Genomic DNA, 12,825 nt, shown 5'->3' on the forward strand with positions numbered 1-12,825 from the left:
TGAAGTCTGAACATATATAGTGAACAAAATGATCATCATTGCATTTATATTTTGATAGTCTGTAAGAGGTCTACATATAGCTAGATGCATATTTTAAAGTAATTTTTTCTTTTCGTAAGAAAAAGATATATACAAGAAATATTTATAGCCAACATACTCATAAGACTGGCCGTCAAGAAACTGTTCTGATCTTTGAAGTAAGACTTGTATTCTGATCATTGAACATTCACTCTTGTTGATCAAAGGCAAACCAGTTATCAAAAGAAGAAAGAAAAACTAGGTCAAAGGTGAAAAACAAAATGGGGAATAAACTAAAAGAAAGTATCTCTCATTCCTAGCTCATTAGTTAATCATGTGTTTTTTTTAAAAATATTTTAAATGTTTTATTCATTGTAAGATACCATGTATTATACTAGTTTTCATCAATTTAGACCCAAGAACAGAATTCATGGTGATCTATATTAGTAAACAATGATTAGCAATAATCGCACCTCGGATACACCTCATTGGCTACGATACTGCCACTGCGCATTTGAAATCTGACAGTCAAATGGAAGGAATATTTCATAATAGTGGAAATGAGGTAATCTTGCAACTCTGAATTTACCCAGAATTTATAAATTATATTTACTGATAGCTATTATATATATTCATGCGACATGGATAAATAATTGAACCCTAACTTTAACATTGTGTATATGTATTCAGTGCCATGGTAGAGACTGTCTAGTAATTTGCAAATGGTTCTGACCTTGAGCGCTAGAAATCCTAAATCTTCCCTGAGTTTGAGCTATTCCTGACTTACTCAAAGTGGATGTGTGAAGGGTGCCTGGATGACTCAGTTGGTGGAATATGCAATTCTTGATCTCCCAGTTGTGAGTTCAAGCCCCATGTTGGGTGTAGAGTTAACTTAAAAAAAAAAAAAAAGTGGATATATGAGTGTGTGTTGTGGGAAGGAGGAGAGGAGAAAGGGGATATTGAGAAGGTGTCCTGATGGGGAAGTCATTGATCACAGACCAGGGTATGGCTCCCACCTGCATTGTCTTGAGTCTGGGATATGGAGAATGCCATGTAGCCATGGTTGGATATTGACCTTTAATGATTGTAGATTAATGAGGAGACTGGAGCTACTTGCTGAAGGATGTTATTTTAGGAGAATCCTAAACAAAGCGTCATTATAAGCAAACTACAGAGTATTGTATGTCTTCAGTCTTTTCTATTATTTCCTACAATTCATTGTGACCTAACTTCTCTCAGTCTTTCATCTGCCTCATTTTTATCATTTATTGGCTTTCATCCCCATGTCTCTCACTACTGTGAAGAGTTCTGCACAGGGTTGAGAATTTTCTTTTCCGCTCTGCATTCTTATCTCTGTCTTTGTGCTTGACTCATACAAAAATGGACTAAAATTTCCTGAATCACTTCAATTTTATTGAGTTAAATCTTCCATTCATTTCAGCCATGGATCAACCACTGTCTTTCTTTAGGTCATGCCAACATTTTGAACAACTGAATATCTTTAACAAGTCCCCTCATCATCATTTCCTTGATTTCATATCTTTCACTCCTTCATTCTTCCAACATCCTTTACTTTCTAAAGGTATTTGTTCTCCTCATTATGACTTTTGATCTTTTCATTTTTTTAGTTCTCTTAATATGTTTCCTGCTCTATGCCTTAGATTATACCATTCTTTCTGTTCAGAATATTATATCTCTATTGAGATATTCTTCATTATCTAAAGATCATTCTGAATGGCACATACCTGAAGTATTCTCTGATTTCTTTAGTTACAATAAAAAGAAAAGAAAACAAAAGAAACCTTTACATTTACAAGGTGCTTTCTTCTACAATATTTTATTTTGCTATCACAATAACCTTGTGAGGTTACATGCTGCTGTTTTATCCATTTTACAGAGAGCTAGGTGGTTGGTCTACAGATGAGGTTTTACTCCTTGTTCAGTGCTCTTACTGCTAACACAGTCCTGCCAGAACCAATTTTCAGAACTTGTTTAGTGTATTATTTGCATGATTCAATGATACTTAACATACAGTAGTTTATTATGTAGTTATTTTTATACATGTAAGAGCTCCTGCTTCTATTTTTTAAGCTCTAGATAATGTCTTAATTTCCTTTAGAGTCCCAAAGCAACTGCCCCAGTGCCTTAAACATGGAAGATGCTCAATATATATTTGTTGAATAGATGAACAAATTAATTATAGGACACTACAAAAGATAGAGTGTTGGAAGCCAGAGCCAGGATGCAGAGCAACATGCTTTCACAATACTATTTTGTAAGTAAAACAATTGAGGCTTAAAGAGGGCAAAAGGTTTCTTGGGGTCACATCACAAATTAGGAACAGAATTAAAAAGAAAATGCAGAGGCCCTGAGGTTCCACTCTGCTGCTTAGTCACTGAATCTTTCTTCTTTTCAGCTTTCAGTCATGGCTCTCTGTCTAGGTTGAAAAAAAAAAAAGATTCGTTTATGGAAAATGGTGCATATAGTGTGACGGGGAATGAAAGTCTGGCCCCTCAACATTTCCATATGCCCTTAACAAGATCAGCTGTGCTTAGCATCTTTCTTTATCAATTTTGCCCACTTCATGATCTTTCAGGTTAAAATATGGTCCTTACTTCAATAGATTCCCATAAATATGGGATATTATGAAGATTAGTGATGCAAGACACATAATATCCTGCAAGTTCCACAGAAGAAAGGTATTACATAAATACAAAGCATGATTATTTTTTCCACTAGCAACAGGACTAAGCTTACCAACACATAGTTCATGGGCTGCTGAGCCACCAGCAGATGATATACACTTTTTCCTGTACGTGGATTAAAGTGGCAAAAATTTCCCTTGGGATATTTGGACCATTTACTACACTTAAGGTATTTTTTTTTTCTGGGGGTGGGGTGGGGTGGGTGGTGTGTTAGTGATAGAGCAAAAGAGTTAGAAGTGAGATTAATTTCAGATCAAAACATGTATAGAAGGCCAAACAGGAAAACAAGTATAAAGAAATAAGTACAAAGCTAATATCAACATGTAAAAAATGTGGCCTTGTTTGTCCCTTACTTGCATTTCTTGTGATGTTGGATTTATTCTGAAACAGAGTATTATCAAAAACATTGAATTCAGTCATACTTCAATAGAAGAACAATTGTGAGGTCTAATTTTTGGAGAATCCTCTGTATCAATGGAGAAATGATATAATTTAGAGTTGGTTATAGGAAACATTATTTTATTAAAATAGTTTTGCATGAAATCAGTGATATCATTTAGTTGTTGTGATTCACACTTCTCATGTCTGGAAGCAATGTGATTCCATGACTTAAAGATCAGATAATAATATCAAGCCATAGAAAACGTGATCATTTTTTGTTTCACTTTTGTTTAATGTATATGCAAATATTTTATATGAGCTAACTTCATACCTCATGTACAATGAAAAAGGTATCCTTCCACAATCTGATGACCTGGTTTGATGGCTCCAGGAAGTGAATAACTATAGAATTTATTGCCAGCAAGATTAACTCAACATTGACTAGGAAAAATGAAACTCATTATCCGACAAAGACATGCTCCTGAATTAGGGTAGTGAATACTAAATATCTTTATATATCTAGTTCGTATGTTCAGTGATCTGGACATATAGTTGCAGCTAACTAATTCTGGCATGCTCATGGAAAAGCTAAGCATTTCAGAATCATCCAACCCTTGGAAGTGGTACTAAGGTTTTTTTCTGTGGACAGTAGGAAGAGTCTGATTCATATAATTCCCGGGTTGATATTAGACAATTCTATGGTGTGAATTGGTGGGATCTCACTTGAATACTTGTCTAATTACTGAAGGTGAATGCCAGTTGTTCTCTGAGAAAAGATCTGGCTTTCCTTCTCTTCCATGAGTTGGTAGGTGGGCCTTCCATGGAAAAGCATCTTGGATAAACTTTTCAGGCCTCATAAAAATTGTAGCAGTTTTGCCTGCTCATCTAGAATCTAAGGTCTCCTTATTTTTCTGGAGCAAGTTATGCCTTTTCTAAGACATGTGTCAGATTTTTATTCCTGACCTGTGTATTTCTGCTAAGGAATCTGACGCTCAGGGACGTGAAATAAGTTGTCAAATATATTTCAAATTCAAATTGAAACAGATTGTCAAATCTGGATCTCCTTGATTCCAAAGCCTGTGATCTCTCCCAGGTGCTACCCTTCATCTAAAGTTGAATGTGAGAAGTGATTTTTTTGAGAGACATTAGTCCAAGGGCTTGTCCTCCATCAACTTCTGTGGATACTCAGGTATTATCACTGGATCTAGTTTGAAGAAAGAATGACAATAAGATCCACTTGCATTAACTTAGACTGGGTGGAATTACTCTTTCTGCCTCTAGCTTTTATTGGAAGAGATCCCAAGAAGCAGCAACATTTGGTCTATTTCTTTCTCAGGGGTTTCAGATTAAATCCCACAGGAGAACGTCTTTTAGAATTTAGAGACCATGTGTTAGAATTTTCTTCTGTGAGGAATTTATGTGCTTTCTACTTTCAGTTAATATGAACTATACACCTTTACAAGTTTCTTTTCTGCATTGGCTATCACAAAGCTCAGAGTTAAATTGGATATTTTGACATGAACCATATGATGTTTTTAGTTAGAATATTTATTTTTTTTCTCCTCCCCTTGGTCCTTGTTTTCTAATTTATTGAGTGTATTTTGCATGTTATTAATTTCAACCATCTCAATTCCTGTCAATAAATAAAAGTAAAGACCTGTATAAAGAGAACAGAATTTAATCCTTCTACCTTTTATCTTCTTATGCTCTCTTCAAGAGACATTATATGCTGTACAATGAGAGAAGAGGATCTGAAGTCTAGGTAAAGATACTAGGGAGAATGACCATGTTGAAGAAGAATCTAATTAAACTCACCCAGTGCTTTTTGAGTACAGACTATGTGTTAGGCACCATGGGGTATTACAAGCATTAATATAAATGTAAACATAGCCTCTGACTTTTCAACTCACAGACTAGAAAACAATAAATAATGGCACAGTATATAATTAATTTTATAAAAAGATAAAAAAGCCCAAATTAAATGAAAAATCTCCAGAATGTTTTATACCACAGTGACATTTTAAACATGAAAACATGCAAGAAAGTAACTTAAAGCTTTTATTCTTGAAACTATACAGGAATCTATTCTAATGTATGATTAATCTTGTGTTCCATTGACAACATACTAAGCACAGGCAGTTGCATTTATATTGCAGCCAGTGGATTGTGTATCATTTCTGGCATACCAACCTACCCTCTTCTTCTGTATTCAAGAACGCAGATAGGAATGGAATTGGGGATGACATTATTTTAGGAATAATCTTGAATCTGGTCTCATTTATGAGCCAAGACAATCATTTGCAAACCACAACCTAATGGTAACTACAACATGTCAAGAAAATTACTATGCCACATTAAAATGGGGTCAAAATTAAAAGGTTTTAGTTTTCACCTAGTTTCTAATTCTTAGTACTTTATTGATATGAAAAATACTTGATCACTATCTCTCTTAAGGTGTCTTTAGGCTTCTCTAACCACTCCTCATGTCTTATTTTTATTGCTAAACAACTCAATTCCCAGCTATTAACTCCTAGTGTTAGTAACAAATGGAAGACAAGACTCTACTAACATCTATGGACTTACGAGCTTTCATTCTAAATTAGACACATTGATTGCCTATACAATCAATTCATTAGAAACCAGGTCTTGTTTCACTTGATTTTATTAACAGTAAGGAAATTAGGACTGTTAACCATGAAATGTATTACTTTTTGAATTTGACAAAACCTTTAATCCTCTTGTGACACTCAGGATTTTTGATATCTCTGAAATTTCTTAGTTATAGAATAACTAATACATAATTTTAGCCTAACATATAAAATTTTCTAATTATACATATCTGGCTAGGGTAACAGGTATATAATTTTGCTTAGGCTTTTGGAAAATTTTTGCCCATTGCTGGGATTGAGGTGTGCTCAGAATCACTCAGGGGCCTAGGCTGATGGAGTCTCTGTTATCTTATATCTCCATTTCAACATGAGCCTTCAAGGTTTGCCATTGTAATCATGGAGAATCATCACCTGCTTTTAAATGGTTCCATCTAGAAGTGACCTATCACTTCCACTCACATTTCATTTGCTGAATCAAGCCACATGGTTATGACAAATATAAAGGGGCAAGGAAGCTTATTTCTCCTGCAAGCCCAGGAAAGGGAGGAGCATTAGTAAGATATATCAAACTTACGGAATTTGACTGTGGCATCAATGTGTGGATATTAAAAAGACAAAGCAGGAAAGAATGTCCAATGGAAAAAGACAGTCTCTTCAACAAATGGTGTTGGGAAAATTGGACAGCCACATGCAGAAGAATGAAACTGGACCATTTCTTTATACCACACACAAAAATAGACTCCAAATGGTTGAAAGACCTAAATGTGAGACAGGAGTCCATCAAAATCCTAGAGGAGAACACAGGCAGCAATGTCTTTGACCTCAGCCACAGCAACTTCTTCCTAGAAACATTGCCAAAGGCAAGGGAAGCAAGGGCAAAAATGAACTATTGGGACTTCATCAAGATAAAAAGCTTTTGCACAGCAAAAGAAATAGTCAACAAAACCAAAAGACAACCTACAGAATGGGAGAAGATATTTGCAAATGACATATCAAATAAAGGGCTAGTATCCAAAATCTATAAAGAACTTATCAAACTCAACACCCAAAGAACAAAGAATCCAATCAAGAAATGGGCAGAAGACATGAACAAACATTTCTGCAAAGAAGACATCCAAATGGCCAACAGATACATGAAAATGTGCTCAACATCGCTCGGCATCAGGGAAATCCAAACCAAAACCTCAATGAGATACCACCTCACACCAGTCAGAATGGCTAAAATTTACAAGTCAGGAAACGACAGATGTTGGCGGGGATACAGAGAAAAGGAACCCTCCTACACTGTTGGTGGGAATGCAAGCTGGTGCAGCCACTCTGGAAAATAGTATGGATGTTCCTCAAAAAGTTGAAAATAGAGCTATCATACGACCCAGCAATTGCACTACTGGGTATTTACCCCAAAGATACAAATGTAGGGATCCGAAGGGGTACATGCACCCCAATGTTTATAGCAGCAATGTCCACAATAGCCAAACTATGGAAAGAGCCAAGATGTCCACTGACAGATCAATGGGTAAAGAAGATGTGGTACATATATACAATGGAATATCATGCAGCCATCAAAAGGAATGAAATCTTGCCGTTTGCAACGATGTGGATGGAACTGGAGGGTATTATGCAGAGCGAAATAAGTCAATCAGAGAAAGACATGTATCATATGACCTCACTGATATGAGGAATTCTTAATCTCAGGAAACAAATTGAGGGTTGCTGGAGTGGTGGGGGGGTGGGAGGGATGGGGCAGCTGGTGATAAGCATTGGGGAGGGTATGTGCTATGGTGAACGCTGTGAATTGTGTAAGACTGTTGAATCACAGACCTGTACCTCTGAAACAAATAATACATTATATGTTAAAAAAAAAAAAAAAGAAGAAGAAGATAGCAGGAAGGGAAGAATGAAGGGGGGGAAATCGAAGGGGGAGGCAAACCATGAGAGACTATGGACTCTGAGAAACAAACTGAGGGTTCTAGAGGGGAGAGGGGTGGGAGGATGGGTTAGCCTGGTGATGGGTATTAAAGAGGGCACGTACTGCATGGAGCATTGGGTGTTATATGCAAACAATGAATCATGGAATGCTACATCAAAAACGAATGATGTAATGTATGGTGATTAACATAACATAATAAAAAAAAGAAATAGAAAGCTATGTTGAAATAATTTATGTGTATTTTAAAGTACTCTTAGAAATCTATCTATATCATATCACAGAAAAAAGAAAAAGTATGATACTATCACAACCTACTACTACCTGTTGGATGTTTGTGTGTCTTCCTTGGGAAAAAGTCTATTTGGTGTCTTTGCCCTTTTTAAAATTAGATTTTCTATTTATTTTTTGCTAGTGAGTTTTTGAAGATCCATCAGATATATGGTTTGTAAATATTTTCTCTCATTCCATAGCTTGCCTTTTCATTCTGTCGATTGTTTCCTTTATTGGGCAGAAAATTTTTAGTTTGATAAAGTTTCACTTGCTTATTTTTCTTTTGTTGTCTATGCTTTTGGTGTGATATCCCAAAATAAGCTTTGCCAAGAAAATGTCAAGGAGCTTTTTCCTTATGTTCTCTTGTAGGTGTTTTATGGTTTCAGGTCTCACAGTTAAGTCTTTAATACATTTTTATTTGATTATTTGATTATTATATATGGTACAATTTAAAGGTCCAATTTTTCTCTCTTACATGTGGATATTCAGTTTTCCCGACACCATTTTCTGAACAGACTGTCCTTTCCATATTGTATACTCTTGGAACCCTGTGATAGATTAATTTACAGTGCATGTGTGGGTTTATTTCTGGACTCTCAATTCTATTCCATTTATATATGTGTCTCTTTTTATGTCAGTACCACACTGTTTCAATACTATAGCCCTGTAATCTAGTTTGAAATCAGGAAGTATGATGCCTCCAGCTTTGTTCTTCTTTCTTAAGATTGCTTTGGCTAGTCAGCATCTTTTGTGGTTCCCTATGAATTTTAAGATTTTTTTTTTATTTTTATAAAAAATGCCATTGGAATTTTGATAGGAATTGCATTGAATTTGTAGATAGCTTGAGTTAGTATGGACATTTTCACAATATTAATTCTTTCCATCTAAGAACATGAGATAGCTTTCCATTTGTTTCTTCTTCATTTTCTTTCATGTCCTACAATTTTCAGTGTACAGATCTTTCATTTCCTTGGTTAAATTTATTCCTAAATATTTTATTCTTTTTAACGCTATTGTAAATGAATTATTTCTTAATTTCCTTTTTGAATAATTCATTATTAATGTATAGAAAAACAACTGATTTTTGTATGCTGATTTTGTGTCCTGCAATTTTACTGAATTTGTTTGTTAGTTCTGGTGGAGTACTTAGGGCTTCTTATATGTTAAGACATATTATTGGTAAACAGAGACAGATTTACTTCTTCCTTTCCTATTTGGATGCCTTATTTCTTTTTCTTGTCTAATTGCTCTGGCTAGAACTTGCAGTATTGTGTTGACTAAAAGGGGTGAGAATTCTATACCTAATTTGTTGAGAGTTTTTATCATGAAAAAATGTTGAATTTTGTCAAATGTTTTTGCATTGATTGGGATGACATATGATTTTATTCTTCATTCTGTTAATATGATGTATCACATTTATTGATTTGCATATGTTGAACCATCTTTGCATCCCAGGGATAAATCCCATTTGATCTTGGTGAATGATCTCTTTTTATGCACTACTGAATTTAGTTTTTTGTATTTTGTTTAGCATTTTTACATCTAGGTTAGTCAGAGATATTGACCTGTAATTTTTGTTGTTGTGTGTCCTTACCTGGCTTTGGTGTGGGCGTAATGTTGGTCTTGTTAAATGAGTTTAAAAGTATTCTCTCCTCTTCAAGTTTTTGGAAGCGTTTAGGAAAGATTGGTATTAATTTTCCTTTAAATGTTTGATACAATTCACCTGGGGGGGTGCATGGGTGGCTCAGTCAGTTAAGTGTCTGCCTTCGGCTCAGGTCATGACCTCAGAATCCTGGGATCGAGCCCTGTGTTGAGCTCACTGCTCTCTGGGGAGTCTGCTTCTCTGTCTGCCTCCCTTTCCCCCACTTGTGCTCTCTCTCAAATAAATAAATAAAATCTTAAAAAAAAAAAAAAAGAATTCATCTGGGAAGCCATCTGGTCCTGGGCTTTTTCTGTTGTTGTTATTGGGAGGTTTTTGTCATTGTTTAGCATTGCTGGCCATTGTGAATGCTGAAAGTTATAAAAGCATCAACAGCTATAGCTCCTAAATCTGCAAAACAGGAATAATTATTTCCACTTCAAAGGTTTTTTTGTGAGATACATATTAGATCTTATATACAAAGAATCTAACAATGCTTGCTACAAATGTTTGTTTCTTTGTCCTTGAATGATTTAATAAATGAAGTCTACTTTTTATTCTTCATTCTCATTATTACTTTCACAACTTGAACTATATAATTTTCTGAATTATGCCAAGATTTGGTCTATTGTTTCAGAATACTCCCCAATCCCAGTCTGGCTTTAGCCCAGTAGTACTTAATTGGGGTCAAATTTCCCTCCAAGTAATGTTTGGCAATGCCTGGGGACATTTTTAATTGTCACAACTAGGAAGTGGAGGGATTCCTACTGGCGTTGAGTAGGTAGAGGTCAGGGATGCTGCCACACATTATATAATGCACAAGGCAGCCCCCAGCAACAAAGAATTTTCTGATCCCAAGTGCCAACACTGCCCTGTAGAGAAACCCTGCTTAGCCTAATTACCTGGTTTTAGCTCTGAATTCTCTGATATGTTGGCAAGTGGTTTTGAACTGTCCCTCCACTCTACTTCTTTATTCTCCTCTGATAGTCTTAGAGTTTTCTCTCTTTCTGTAGCTTGAAGAGAGAAACCAAGTCTTATTTGTCTTAGTATTTCCCAGAGGAGATTCAGGTCTTAAACTTAAGAAGATCTGAGTTGGTATTTACTTAATACATGATTCTGGGCGTTATTAGTATATGAAAATAAAATTGTTTTAATAGTTTTTTTTTTTTTTTAATTTGAGAGATAGAGCATGCACGTGTGAGTGGGGGTGGGGGGTGGGGCAGAGGGAAAGGAGAGAGAGAGAGAGAATCTTAAGCAGGCTCCACACCCAAACACAGAGCCCAATGTGGGGCTCAATTTCACAACCCTGAGACCATAACCTGAGCTAAAATCAAGAGTTGGAGGCTTAACCAACTGAGCCACCCAGGCACCCTGAAAATAAAATTGTTTTATAAATAATTGTATTTTTTCAGGATATTTAGCTTTGAGCTTTTGAGGCTTGGAGGATTGCTGTAATAGTAAAAATGAGGGTGCATGCCCATACATGTCTTTCTTCAGACAGGAAAAATCGTTTTTTTTTAAAGTGAATTTGACACACAGGAGAGAAATAAAGTGTGATTAAATAATCAAAGAAAAAGAATGAGTTTCCTTTGCATAAACATAGATAAAAATAAATACAATGTTTATCTGTGCCTTTATTAAGTAATGACTTTAGGCATTTTTTGTAAAGTTAATATATAATATACTAACTTTTATTAATATATAATTATGTTGTCATGTGAATTTTATATTTCATAAGCTATTATGTTACTTTTGCTTTTTGTTAAGCTATTCAGTGCCTACTCTGTATTTTAGTAATAATAGGATCATAGGATTTTAGCTTGTAAACATATATAGTATTTTTTTTTCCAACTAGGAGTCAATATTTTTACCAGCTTCTCTTTATAGTTCTAACTTCTTATTTTTTTGCTCCAGGGACATTCCCTTCTCATTCAAATGGGAGATAAGAAACTTTCAAAGTGATATTCTACAATTAGAAAATTGAGAATGGAAAATCTTATGAAAGCAATTTCTGTGTGATGATTTGTATGGAAACCAGATTTGAGATGGTTGAGAAGTGAGGGGGAAATGAGGTAACGGGGACAATAATAGACAATTCTTTTGATAAATTTGACCATCTGAGGGGAAGAGAGAGCCTGGGAATAGCTAAGGGGCAGAGAGGTGGAAGGAGAATTTATTTCTTCAATGGAGAGAATTTGCTATGTTTCAATCTACCAGTGTCTATATATTTTTGAGTCATTTCACTTCCATTATGCCATCTGGAAACCTTTTCAGTTTAAAGTTTTTACACATTCTTCAACATTCCATTAAAATTTTAATGCAAATTATATGAACCAATCACACTCAGTGATTAAAATTGTTGCAGATACAGCACAAATATATCTTAACTGATTCTAATAAATAACAGCACTGATTATTATTGTTACATAACTTTTGGTTCATGTGTTAAGTTTGATTTTCCCAACTTATAAGCTTTTATAGGCATGTTTCCTCTTTATATTTGGTAGTATATTTAGTAGTGTTCACTGAAAAAATATTGTTGAAGACATAGTCTCTTACACGGTATTAGGAGTCTTCTTTTTTTTTTTTTAAGATTTTATTTATTTGAGACAGAGAGGGAGAGAGCATGAGTGATGGAGAGGGGTAGAGAGATAGGGAGAAGCAGACTCCCTGCTGAGCAAGGAGCCCAACCTGGGGCTCAATCCCAGAACCCTGAGATCATGACCTGAGCCGAAGGCAGCTGCTTAACCGACTGAGCCGCCCAGGTGCCCCTTATGGAGTCTTCTTAATAAAGCCATGCCAAACAAATTTTTGTCAGATGTCAGTTCCACAGAAAGTTTTATTAAAGTAAACTGCCTATAAACTTTGCATCTGATTATATTTTCTTCTTGGCTCTGGCTGCTTGAAAGGTCAGCCTCTGATCCAAATATAGGTCCACTTATAGGATTAACATTAGAGCTTATTGTATGAATTCCATTAATACTGTTTCTTATTACTGGCCTCCTCTTTGTTTTCTACCTTATTTAACTTCACACCCATTTCTACATTAATTTTGTTCCTTATTTTATTGTATGTTTTCCAAATAATTTGTTGGAATTATTTGGAGTACAATAATAAATTATAAAGTGAAATTATAATATTAAGGATAAGTTTTTTTGCATGCCTATAGGTCTTAATGACTTATATGCAGTGGCCATGCAATAAACATTTATTCCTGTTGATGATGTTAATGATAACTCTATAAAGTGAGAAAAATTCTACTGATCACCTGTT

General features: G+C 35.1%; 1 pseudogene; it reads right to left on the minus strand.

The window, feature by feature from the left end:
• Window positions 1-404: 404 nt before the first annotated feature.
• LOC118007143 lies at window positions 405-536 on the minus strand (annotated as a pseudogene).
• Window positions 537-12,825: the final 12,289 nt, after the last annotated feature.

This window comes from Mirounga leonina, unplaced genomic scaffold (assembly GCF_011800145.1).
Source record: "Mirounga leonina isolate KUSES-001 unplaced genomic scaffold, KU_Mleo_1.0 Mir_115, whole genome shotgun sequence".
Taxonomy (NCBI): domain Eukaryota; kingdom Metazoa; phylum Chordata; class Mammalia; order Carnivora; family Phocidae; genus Mirounga; species Mirounga leonina.